Raw genomic sequence first — 13,021 nt, 5'->3', positions numbered from 1 at the left:
CCCAAGGGGGGCGCCCCAGCCCACTAAGGGCTGGTTCCCTTCCACTTTCAGCCCACGGGGCCCTCCGGGATAGGTGGCCCCACCCGGTGGACCCCCGGGACCCTTCCGGTGGTCCCGGTACAATACCGGTAACCCCCGAAACTTTCCCAGTGGCCGAAACTGGACTTCCTATATATAATTCTTCACCTCCGGACCATTCCGGAACCTCTCGTGACGTCCGGGATCTCATCCGGGACTCCGAACAACTTTCGGGTTTCCGCATACATATATCTCTACAACCCTAGCGTCACCGGACCTTAAGTGTGTAGACCCTACGGGTTCAGGAGACATGCAGACATGACCGAGACGCCTCTCCAGTCAATAACCAACAGCGGGATCTGGATACCCATGTTGGCTCCCACATGTTCCACGATGATCTCATCGGATGAACCACGGTGTCGAGGATTCAGTCAATCCCGTATGCAATTCCCTTTGTCAATCGGTATGTTACTTGCCCGAGATTCGATCGTCGGTATCCCAATACCTTGTTCAATCTCGTTACTGGCAAGTCTCTTTACTCGTACCGCAATTCATGATCCCGTGACTAACGCCTTAGTCACATTGAGCTCATTATGATGATGCATCACCGAGTGGGCCCAGAGATACCTCTCCGTCACACGGAGTGACAAATCCCAGTCTCGATCCGTGCCAACCCAACAGACACTTTCGGAGATACCCGTAGTGCACCTTTATAGTCACCCAGTTATGTTGTGACGTTTGGCACACCCAAAGCACTCCTGCGGTATCCGGGAGTTGCACGATCTCATGGTCTAAGGAAAAGATACTTGACATTGGAAAAGCTCTAGCAAATGAAACTACACGATCTTTTATGCTATGCTTAGGATTGGGTCTTGTCCATCACATCATTCTCCTAATGATGTGATCCCGTTATCAATGACATCCAATGTCCATAGTCAAGAAACCATGACTATCTGTTGATCAACGAGCTAGTCAACTAGAGGCTTACTAGGGACACGTTGTGGTCTATGTATTCACACATGTATTACGATTTCCGGACAATACAATTATAGCATGAACAATAGACGATTATCATGAACAAAGAAATATAATAATAACCTTTTATTATTGCCTCTAGGGCATATTTCCAACAATGATATCTTCTGGTGCTGGGAGTTAAGTGAGTGAACACGACTTGGTAAAGGTAGCGGTGAGAGGCCATGTAGGAGTACATGGTGGGTTGTCTCATTGGAACTGTCCTTAAGCACTGAGTTATGTGTATGTTGTCCAATGACTAGCTACTACCACACATTGGGTTCCGGTAACTCGACCCCTCTCGACTTATTAACCAACTTGATCTCTGTCCAGGAATTGCAACTAGTTTCTGGTGTTTGTAGGTAGTGCTATTTTTCTACCGAGTGGCACCCGGCAGGGTGGGCTTGGGACAGACTAGGCACACGTGGCCCGGTGTACCGAGTGGCACCCGGATCGTGGGCTCGGGAACCCTGCACACATCGTTTGGGGCCGTGAGCGACACCCCGGCCGGATCTCCTTGCAGATGGAACCCGAATAGGCGATAAACCTGGATTAGAGTCTTGTGTGGTTAGTCAGGTCGTGGCCGACACCCTCACCAGGCTTCCGCTTGAAGGTTGACGAGGTACATGACGTGTACATGGCGGTAAGTGGCGAGAGCGTGTGTGAAGCAGTACACCCCTGCAGGGTTATCATGATCTATTCGAATAGCCGTGTCCTCGGTTATGGACTTCTTGGATGCTTACGTGGTACATAGACATCTTTAAGTGGATACTCTAAAATGCTCAAGATAAGTGTGAGTGCTATGGATTGCTTCTCGTAGTGAGACGGGAATGAATCCATAGTGGTGTATTGAGGTGGTGAATAGTGGACTCGTGTGCGCCTTCTTACCTCAAAGAAGTTTCTCGTAGTCGTAGAACAGGATAGCCACTGAGTCAAAGCTGGCTTGCTGCAACTAAACCCCACACTACCTTCTTGATACAAATGCATGTATGATAGGATCTGATGTAAGTCTTGCTGAGTACCTTTGTACTCATGTTGCTTTATTTATGTTTTTGCAGCGGAGACTTCAGTCTTACTAGTAGTTCCGCTTGGACTTCGACGAGTAGCTTGTACCTCAGCTACGATCTTGTACCCTTGGCAGGGGCTTGTAGATAGTCAGGCTTCTCGCCCTTTTCTTTTGTAGTTGACTGTACTCAGACATGTAATGCTTCCGTTGCTTGTATGCTCTGAATGATGGGTCATGTGACCCCTGTTTGTACTTAATGCTATGTGGCTCTTCTGGGCCTTTTATCTATATGAGTTTGCGTCATGTTGTGATGCCATGTTGTACAGCACATACTTGCACGTTATGCGTACGTGCTACGTGTATTGCTATGTGTGGGATCCGACAACCTACTTGTCTATCCTTGGTAGCCTCTCTTATGGGGAAATGTAGTCTAGTGCTTCCACCGAGCCATGGTAGTCCGGTACAGCCCGGTTTACCGGAGTCCTGCTAGCCCAGCACTACTGCTCCGGAACACTTAGACTGGCCGGCATGTGATTCACTTCGTTCTTGTGTTGTCCCTTCGGGGAAATGTCACGCGATGACATCCGTAGTCCTGCCTAGCCTGCTACAGCCCGGGTTCCCGGAGTCCTGTTAGCCCAATTGCTACAGCCCGGATTCACACGCTGCCGACCGACATGCTCGATGTTGTTTCATGTATGCCTGTCCCCGTAAGTTAATGCCACTTTGGGTTCACGACTAGTCATGTCGGCCCGGGTTCTTTGTCATATGGATGCTAGCGACACTATCATATACGTGAGCCAAAAGGCGCAAACGGTCCCGGGCCATGGTAAGGCGACACCCGTGGGGATACCGTGCGTGAGGCCACAAAGTGATATGAGGTGTTACATGCTAGATCGGTGTGACTTAGAATCGGGGTCCCGTCAGCTTTGGTATCAGAGCCGGACTGCCTGTAGGATTTCCAAGCCAACCTGGTCGAAGTTGAGTCTAGAAATTCTTTAGTTATGTAAGGGAATTGATTGTGGAAGGGAATGCAAGGCTCTCTTTACTTCTTTTACCTCATGCCCTTCTGATCTGAGTCATCCTATCTTTCCTACGGGGTTAAGGAACTAGGCTTCCTCTTCTGTCTATCAGGATCACGTGTCACTACTCCGTAGTCTCTTAGGATTGGTTGATCAGAGTCATATCCCAGTTTGGGTACCTCTGGTGTAGCCTGTTTAGTAATATCTCAGAACCTTGAGTGATGATGTTGAATATGGTGCTACCCCGTCCTTTGCAGAATGTCTCACTTTGAGCATTTTACTGCCGTTATGCTGCCGGAATTGTCCTAGGAGTTCGAGAGATACAAATTTCCTTGTGCTACATGTTGCATCCTATAGTTGTTGTTGACCTCGTCCTTGGTTCCGCTTCTCAGGATGTCGTCAGTTAACCGAAGTTCTGTTGCTCGTTGCCTGAACCACGGAGGTGGTAGGGATGAGGAGGATCCTTCCGACCAGCCTTCGTTGGTAGAGTTTATGTTAGAGATGCAGAGGAACAAGCATGAGTCTAACCGCTTGTTAGCACGTATCGAGGAGAACACCGCACCCCAGTGCAAAGAGTCAGCGACCATCTATGATTTCATTGGTCTGAAACCACCTACCTTCCATCATTCCATTGAGCCACTCGATGCAGATGACTGGCTTCGTAGTATCACACACAAGCTGCATTCTGCAAACATAGCTGAAGGTGACAAGGTCACCTATGCTGCATATCACCTGGAAGGTCCTGCTAGTCTTTGGTGGCAGAAACTATGAGGCTATGCTTCCAGCTGGCCAGATACCAACCTGGAGAGATTTCACTGAGGCTTTTCACGAGCATCACATTCCTCAAGCTCTCATTGACCGCAAGAGAGAAGAGTTCTGTAGTTTCACCCAGGGTAAGATGGCTGTTGATGCTTACAGTAGAGAGTTTGAGAACCTCGCCCGCTATGCTACAGAAGAAGTGTCCACGGACGCTAAGAAGCAGGCTAGGTTCCGGAAGGGTCTCAACCCCAAGTTGCGTCGTGATCTCCACTTGCACCATTGCAATACATTCCAGGCTCTTGTGAATAAGGCCATTAATGCGGAGACAGCTCAGCTCACCTACGAGGAGTCTCGTAAGCACACCCGTGATTTGGTTTCTTCCTCTGGTTCTAGTTCTCATAAGCGCCGGATTTGGGTTCCGAACTCCGCTCTTCCACCTGGATATGCACGGAGGCCATCTTATGTGGCGCCTCACCCAGTTCAGCAGTATGCTCCACCCAGGCCTATTTGTAGACCGCTTGTCAATGCGGTTCCACATCCAACTTCAGGGACTTGCTTCACATGCAGGAAGCCAGGACACTATGCACGTGACTGCTCTCAAACCAACTATGCCCCACCCCTGCCTGAGAAGTCTGTTGGCAGTGGTAAGCCATCACGCAAGATGATCAGTGTCAAGTCAGCTCCCACTGAGCATGGACGTGTGCATCACGCCTCAGCTAAAGACGCTCATGATGATCCGGATGTCGTTCTTGGTACACTCCTTGTCAATTGCCATCCAGCTTCGGTTCTATTCGATACTGGAGCATCTCACTCCTTCATCTCTGAAGGCTATGCTCGTTTGCACGACATGTCATTCTGTGATATGCCAACTCCACTTGAAATCCAAACTCCAGGGTCTAGATGGCAAACTACCAGAATAAGCCATGGTAATGAAATCCTTGTTGACAGACTTGTATTCCTTGCCTCACTTATAGCCCTCAAGTCTACAGATATTAACATCATCTTGGGTATGGACTGGATGACAGCTCATCATGCCAAGATTGATTGTTACACCAGGTCTGTTCAACTCACACACCCATCTGGAAAGTTAGTCACTGTCTCCACCAGAGTTGCAAAGTGTCAACTCTATTCTCTTAATGCCAGTTCTCTTCCAGACCTTGAAGATATCTCGGTAGTCCGTGACTTTCTGGATGTCTTTCCAGAGGAACTGCCAGGTATTCCACCTGACAGAGATGTAGAGTTTGTCATAGATCTTATCCTCGGAACCGCCCCAATCTCTAGGAGACCTTACAAGATGGCACCTTTAGAACTAGTTGAGCTTAAGAAACAACTTGATGAGTCCTTGCAAAAGGGTTTCATCCGTCCTAGTTCTTCTCCCTGGGCTTGCCCCGTCCTCTTCGTCAAGAAGAAGGATGGTACGGACCAGATGGTTGTAGATTATCGTCCTGTTAATTTGGTCACGATAAAGAACAAGTATCCGCTCCCCAGGATCAACGACCTGTATGATCAACTTGCTGGATCCTCAGTCTTTTCCAAGATGGATTTGAGGTTAGGCTACCATCAAATCAAGATTAGAAACGGGTACATTCCTAAGACGGCTTTTGTCACTCATTATGGCCAGTACGAGTACACCGTCATGTCTTTCGGTCTAACCAATGCTCTAGCCACATTCTCCCGCTTGATGAACTCGATCTTCATGGAGTACTTAGATAAGTTCGTCGTGGTTTACCTCGATGATATCCTTATTTACTCAAAGAACGAGGAAGAGCATGCCAAACATCTTAGACTTGTGTTAGAAAAACTCAGAGAGCACCGCCTTTATGCCAAGTTCTCCAAGTGCGAATTTTGGTTGCCAGAAGTGACCAACCTAGGCCACGTGATCTCTGGTAAGGGCATTGCTGTCAATCCTGAGAGAGTTCAGGCCGTTCTTGATTGGACTCCACCTGAAACAGTTAAACAAGTTAGGAGTTTCCTTGGTCTAGCCAGTTATTGTCACCGCTTCATTGAAAACTTCTCCAAGGTAGCCAAACCCCTCACGGAACTTCTCAAGAAGGATAAAAAGTTTGAGTGGTCCCCACAGTGTGAATACAGTTTTCAGGAACTGAAAAGACGCCTGACTTCTGCCCCCATACTTGTGCCACGGATTTCACTAAAGACTTTGTTATCTACTGCAACGCCTCACGACAGGGACTAGGCTCCATTCTTATGCAGGATCGTCATGTGATTGCCTATGCATCTCGATAGTTGCATCCACATGAGGAGAATTATCCTAAACATGATCTAGAGCTTGCAGCCATAGTCTATGCACTTAAGACATGGCGACATTACCTTCTTGGTAAACGTTGCGAGATTTACACCGATCACCAGAGTCTCAAGTATATTTTCACCCAACCAGATTCGAACCTTAGGCAAAGAAGTTGGTTGGAGTTGATCTTAGATTATGACTTAGGGATTACCTACACCCCAGGCAAGGGCAATGTCATGGCTGATGCGCTAAGTCGTAAGTCCTATTGCAACAATCTTATGTTGCAGCAGGGCCAACCACTTCTCCATGAGGAATTCTGTAAGCTTAACCTTCACATTGCTCCTCAAGGATTCCTTTCTACCTTGGTGGTGAAGCCTACTCTTGTGGATCATATCATAGAAGCCCAGAAGCATGATACGGGGATTAACCGGATCAAGAGAAACATTGCCAAGGGTATTGCTGGTAGTTTCTCTATGGGTGACCGAGGTGTTGTTCTCTTCGAGAACCGTCTGGTGGTTCCCAAGAAGCAACATCTTCGGCAATTGATCCTTAAGGAGGCGCATGAATCCCCTCTCACGATTCATCCCGGTAGTACTAAGATGTATCAGGACCTACGCCAGAGGTTCTGGGGGACTAGGATGAAGAGAGAAATTGCTGAGTTCATAGCTAACTGTGACGTTTGTCGTCGCTTTAAGGCAGAGCATCAAAGGCCTGCTGGCACCCTTCAGCCTTTAGCTATTCCTGAGTGGAAATGGGACAAAGTTGGTATGGACTTCATCACCGGCTTTCCCAGGACCAAGAAAGGGAATAATGCTATCTTCGTAGTCATTGATCGCCTGTCCAAAGTGGCTCACTTCCTACCTGTTCGAGAGAGTATCACTGCTAGTCAGCTCGCTGACTTATATATTTCTCGAATAGTGTCACTTCATGGTGTTCTACTAGAGATCAATTCAGACCGTGGTAGTCTCTTCACTTCTCATTTCTGGGAGAGTTTCCAAACTTCCATGGGCACCCATCTTTCCTTCAGTACCGCTTTCCACCCTCAATCAAGTGTTCAGGTGGAAAGGGTCAACCAAATTCTCGAAGACATGCTTAGAACTTGCGTTATCTCATTCGGTATGGATTGGGAGAAATGCCTACCTTTCGCCGAGTTTGCTTATAACAATAGCTATCAATCCAGTCTTAAGAAAGCTCCTTTCGAGATTCTGTATGGACGAAGATGTCGAACACCTTTGAACTGGTAAGAAACCGTTGAAAGACAATTCTTTGGACTGGACATGATCCAGGAAGCAGAAGAGCAAGTTCGCATCATTCGTGAGAATTTGAAAACAGCCCAGTCTCGTCAAAAGAGCCAGTATGACCGTCGTCATAAGGAAGTGGCTTATGAAGTTGGCGACAAGGCTTACCTTCGGGTTACTCCTCTAAAGGGTACCCATCGTTTCGGTATCAAGGGCATGTAGGCTCCTCGTTACATTGGTGCTTTTCGCATTCTCGCTAAACGAGGAGAGGTTGCCTACCAGTTAGAACTACCCCCACATCTTTCTCGAGTCCATGATGTCTTCCACGTCTCTCAACTCAGGCGTTGCTTCTCGGATCCCATCCGCGGAGTGGACCACGAAACGCTTGATCTCCAAGATAACCTCACATATTGAGAGTACCCTATTCGCATTCTTGATCAAGCAGAGCGTGTCACCCGACGTCAGAACATCAAGTTTCTCAAGGTTCAGTGGTCTCATCATTCCGAGAGAGAAGCTACTTGGGAGCGAGAAGATCGTCTTCGACTGGAGTACCCCACCTTCTTTCCATCGACCCCTGAATCTCGGGATGAGATTCTTTCAAGTGGGGGCGAGTTGTCACATCCCTAGCTCTGGTATGACCTAGGCTATCCTTCTTGTGAGCATCATTTTTAAATTCAATTTTAAATTGAAATGGGGGTTTGTGAAACCCTCAGAAATCATTTCTGGAAATGACCTAGATAAAAATTGCTCCAAAAAGGTCCAAGAAAATGTTCATGTTACTCTCTGAAAATATTGGACAGAGATAAAAATCAAACCAATATTTTCAGGAGCTCATAAGCATTTATTTTGGCCATTTGGAATTAATGCATAATTATTTGCTTGGATATGTATTTGCTATATATATAATATATGTCCAAAAACTCTGTTAATTGGTGAGGAGTTTTGGAGCAATCCAACTAGTTCCTACAAAAATTGACAGAAGTAAATAAAATGATTTAGTGTTTAAAACTATATCAAAACAAATTACAGAAAACGAAAATAGAAAGAAAGGAAGAAAACACACCTGCACCTACTTCACTGTGCAGCCTGGCCTGGCCCAGCGGCCCAGCCAGCTGGCCGTGCCAGTCGTCCCCTTCCTCGCGCCAGGAGGACAGGGGCACACGCTCGGTGCGCGTGGCCACGCGTCCGGCCACCTCCTGCTTCTCCCCCCTTGTCGCCTGGAACACCCGCGCGACGCCACGCGCCGCCCCGCACCACTCTCGCTCTCCCCTGTGCCAATTCCCTCTTCCCCCTTCGCTCTCTCTCTCGCGGCCGAACGCGCCCGTCGCAGCCGTCCACAGCCACCGTGGCCTCGGCCACTGCCGCACCTCCCCGACATGCTCCACAGCTCTGCCGCCACCCCCTCTCCCTCCTCACCGAGCCAAGCAACCAGGGCGAGCTCTGCTTCGTCCTCGGCGGCGTCCTCTTCGTCTCCGGCCGCCCGAGATCGACGGCGACCCTCCGGCCGCACCAGCCCTTCGCCGAGCTCTCCGACCATGCCCCTGAATCCGCCGTGAGCCCCTGCATCGGTTCCCCCTTCTCTTCTGCTTCCCCGTGCTCTGTAGCCCCCCGCAGCCGCTCGAGCCAGAACACCGGCCGCCGCCGCGAGATCGGCTCCGGCGAGCTCCGGCCACCCCTCCTCCTCCTTCCTGCCCCACCAGATGCGCAGAGCCCGGGCTACGCCCCGGTGCCCTTAACCGCCGCCCCTGTGGCCTATAACGCGGACACCGCCGCGTCCTGAGGTCGCCGACGACGACCTCGCCGGTCTGACAGTGGGCCCCGTCGGTCAGGTGATTAGCTCAGTGCTAATCACCATGTAACCTAAGCCCCTGACACTGACCAGTGGGCCCATGCGCCCTAATCCTTTAATTAGATTAGTAAAACCCCCCTGTTTAACACTGTGTCACTGACGTGTGGACCCCACACGTCAGGTTTGACCCCAGTCAGCGCTGTTGACTTGCTGACGCAAGCATGACGCAGTGCTGACGCAGTTATTCATTTTCTGGATTAAATTAAATCAGGAAATTCCAGAAAATGATATAAACTTCAAAAATTCATAGAAATTCAACCTTAGCTCAGATTTAAATAATTTATATATGAAAAATGATCAGAAAATTCAATGTATCCATCTGTGCCTTTTTCATGCATGACAAACCAACCTATACATGCTGTATATATGAAAACACACTTATGGCATTTAAAGGGACTTATATTAGAGTTGCATTTGAACCTTTGGTTCAAATGGATCTCTTCCAAGTTGAATGCTACATGCATTGGCTCAAAACACATCACATATTCATGCCATATTCATGCATCATATTGTTGCATATGATTGTGTTTTGATTGTCGACACCGTTCCTTCTCGATAGGTCCTGCTCCGGAGAGTGTTCCAGAGGACCTGTCTGAGGAGCAGTGCCACCCTGTTGATCTACCAGGCAAGCAAACCCCCTTTGTACATTCCGATACAATCCTACTCTCTCACTCCTGCTCTCTTTTACTGCTTTAGGACAACAACGATTCAACTGCTACGTTATGCTGCGGTAGTTGAATCCATTCCTCTACATGACCTGTCATTGCCACAATAAATAGTTCAAACCCACTAGCATGTGTAGGAGTTGTTTGAGCCATGTTGTGTTCCTACCATGCCTTGCCTGCTATTGCTTAGAGTTGTGTCAGGTCTGATTCATAGGGAATGAATTGGAGTGTTACGATATGTTTTGGTGCTGAGAGTTAAGTGAGTGAACACGATTTGGTAAAGGTAGCGGTGAGAGGCCATGTAGGAGTACATGGTGGGTTGTCTCATTGGAACCGTCCTTAAGCACTGAGTTCTGTGTATGTTGTCCAATGACTAGCTACTACCACACATTGGGTTCCGGTAACTCGACCCCTCTCGACTTATTAACCAACTTGATCTTTGTCCAGGAGTTGCAACTAGTTTCTGGTGTTTGTAGGTAGTGCTATTTTTCTACCGAGTGGCACCCGGCAGGGTGGGCTTGGGACAGACTAGGCACACGTGGCCCGGTGTACCGAGTGGCACCCGGATGGTGGGCTTGGGACAGACTAGGCACACGTGGCCCGGTGTACCGAGTGGCACCCGGATGGTGGGCTCGGGAACCCTGCACACATCGTTTGGGGCCGTGAGCGACACCCCGGCCGGATCTCCTTGCGGATGGAACCCGAATAGGCGATAAACCTGGATTAGAGTCTTGTGTGGTTAGTCAGGTCATGGCCGACACCCTCGCTAGGCTTCCGCTTGAAGGTTGCCGAGGTACATGACGCGTACATGGCTGTAAGTGGCAAGAGCGTGTGTGAAGCAGTACACCCCTGCAGGGTTATCATGATCTATTCAAATAGCCGTGTCCTCGGTTATGGGCCTCTTGGATGCTTACGTGGTACATAGACAACTTGAAGTGGATACTCTAAAATGCTCAAGATAAGTGTGAGTGCTATGGATGGCTTCTCGTAGTGAGACGGGAATGAATCCATAGTGGTGTATTGAGGTGGTGATTAGTGGACTCGTGTGCGCCTTCTTACCTCAAAGAAGTTTCTCGTAGTCGTAGAACAGGATAGCCACTGAGTCAAAGCTGGCTTGCTGCAACTAAACCCCACACTACCTTCTTGATACAAATGCATGTATGATAGGATCTGATGTAAGTCTTGCTGAGTACCTTTGTACGCATGTTGCTTTATTTATGTTTTTGCAGCGAAGACTTCAGTCTTAATAGTAGTTCCGCTTGGACTTCGACGAGTAGCTTGTACCTCAGCTACGATCTTGTACCCTTGGGAGGGGCTTGTAGATAGTCAGGCTTCTCGCCCTTTTCTATTGTAGTTGTCTGTACTCAGCCATGTAATGCTTCCATTGCTTGTAAGCTCTGAATGATGGGTCATGTGACCCCTGTTTGTACTTAATGCTATGTGGCTCTTCTGGGCCTTTTATCTATATGAGTTTGCGTTATGTTGTGATGCCATGTTGTACAGCACATACTTGCATGTTATGCGTACGTGTAACGTGTATTGCTATGTGTGGGATCCGACAACCTAGTTGTCTATCCTTGTTAGCCTCTCTTATGGGGAAATGTAGTCTAGTGCTTCCACCGAGCCATGGTAGTCCGCTACAGCCCAGTTTAACGGAGTCCTGCTAGCCCAGCACTACTGCTCCGGAACACTTAGACTGGCCGGCATGTGATTCACTTCGTTCCTGTGTCTGTCCCTTCGGGGAAATGTCACGTGGTGACATCCGGAGTCCTGCCTAGCCTGCTACAGCCCGGGTTCCCGGAGTCCTGTTAGCCCAGTTGCTACAGCCCGGATTCACATGCTGCCGACCGACATGCTCGATGTTGTTTCATGTATGCCTGTCCCCGTAAGTTAATGCCACTTTGGGTTCACGACTAGTCATGTCGGCCCGGGTTCTTTGTCATATGGATGCTAGCGACACTATCATATACGTGAGCCAAAAGGCGCAAACGGTCCCGGGCCATGGTAAGGCGACACCCGTGGGAATACTGTGCGTGAGGCCACAAAGTGATATGAGGTGTTACATGCTAGATCGGTGTGACTTAGAATTGGGGTCCCGACAATCCACCACCACCACACTTGAGTATGGTATTACACCACAACGGTGGCCCGAACCAGTATAAATCTCGTGTCTTTCTGCGTTGCGAGTTCGTTGAGTTCATCCGCGAGATCTTAGCGAGCTAGGGCGTAGATCGGTAGGAGGGAAAGACTTCGCGCGCACCCAGTGTTCGAACCTTAAGGGTTTGCTGGAACCCCACATCCGACATTTGGCGCGCCAGGTAGGGGTGCTCCGGAGCTTCTTCTCTGCCAATCGACTTGCCGACGCTCCGCGGCCACGATGTCCGATGACCCAAGAGCTGACTCCGACCGCTGGGCAGCCTGGCCAGCCCGGTCGGCGCCGCCCGCCCATGAAGACCTCAACCCTGCGCTCCAGGCGGCACGAGCGCCGGCCAATCCTGCGGGGCGCGGGCGACGCAGCCCGGCGTCGTCTACCTTCACTCCACGGCAAGTGCGAGCCGCTGCCAGAGCAGCAAGCCATTCCGCGGCGACAGTGCCGCACTCGCGGCGGGAACAGGCAAACATGCGGGCAGCACTCACCGTGGTAAGGGAGCTGCTGCGGTGCCGACTGATGGAGAGCGGCCAGGACGCACTCCTGGAACGCGTTGCCGAGCTGCTAGACGCGACGGCCTCGGGAGCGCCGCCTTTCTGTCATCAGCTCCCTCCTCAGGCCGCTACATGGATTCACGGCGGGCCACGCCACCACCACACGCCGTCAGGTGCGCCAGGTGGCTTCGTCAACACCAGCATGGCTGGCGGCGCCGGGGGCTCTGCCGCCCCCATACGGCCCGCAACAAGCATGAGCACAAGCGTCGCCTCCCATGGCCCAAGTGGGATGCCGCGCTATCACCCTTAGGACGCCGCGCTGGGCCGGCAACATGGAGTGTGGGGCACTACGGCGAGGTGTTCGGGGTAACAGCCCCGGAAGCCTACGTGCCCTGCATGACGGACCAGGAGTACACACCGGAGGACGACCCCGGCTCGTTCGTTGGAGAATATTGGGAAGAAGGGACGCTAGGAGTCGAAGCCTTCCAGGAGCCGCCGGGGAACCACCACGACCGCATGTGTGACGACCACTACAGGGTACCCCTAATCCCTCAAGAGCAAGCTT

The sequence above is a fragment of the Triticum aestivum genome, chromosome 7D (assembly GCF_018294505.1).
Source record: "Triticum aestivum cultivar Chinese Spring chromosome 7D, IWGSC CS RefSeq v2.1, whole genome shotgun sequence".
In the NCBI taxonomy this organism is placed as follows: domain Eukaryota; kingdom Viridiplantae; phylum Streptophyta; class Magnoliopsida; order Poales; family Poaceae; genus Triticum; species Triticum aestivum.
Note: the sequence above shows the minus strand (reverse complement) of the source record.